This window comes from Dipodomys ordii, unplaced genomic scaffold (assembly GCF_000151885.1).
Source record: "Dipodomys ordii isolate 6190 unplaced genomic scaffold, Dord_2.0 Scaffold36, whole genome shotgun sequence".
Classification (NCBI taxonomy): Eukaryota; Metazoa; Chordata; class Mammalia; order Rodentia; family Heteromyidae; genus Dipodomys; species Dipodomys ordii.
The window spans coordinates 5,638,800-5,639,234 of record NW_012267252.1 but is presented as its reverse complement, the minus strand read 5'-3'; positions in this window follow the sequence as shown (position 1 = coordinate 5,639,234).

Below are 435 nucleotides of genomic sequence, written 5' to 3'. Positions count from 1 at the left end.
AGAGATAAGAGTCTCAAGGACTTTTCTGCCTGGGCTGGCTTTGAACCGTGATCCTCAGATCTCAGCATCCTGAGTAGCTAGGATTACAGGCATGAGCCACCGGTGCCCAGCTTTCTTTCTTTCTTTTTTTTTTTGTCAGTACTGGGGCTTGAACTCAGGGCCTGGGCACTGCCCCTGAGCTTTTTTGGGGGGGAGGGGTCTGGTCGTGGGGCCTGAACTCTGGACTTGGGTGCTGTCCCTCAGCTCAAGGCTAGCACTCTACCACTTGAGCCACAGCACCACTTCCGGCTTTTTTTCTTTTTGCTTATATGGTGCTGAGGAATCGAACCCAGGGCCTCAGGCATGCAAGGCCCCTCCCCCCCAGCTTCTTTTGTTCAAGGCTGGCACTCTACCACTTGAGCCACAGTGCCAATGTTTTCTAGTTTTTTTGTAGGC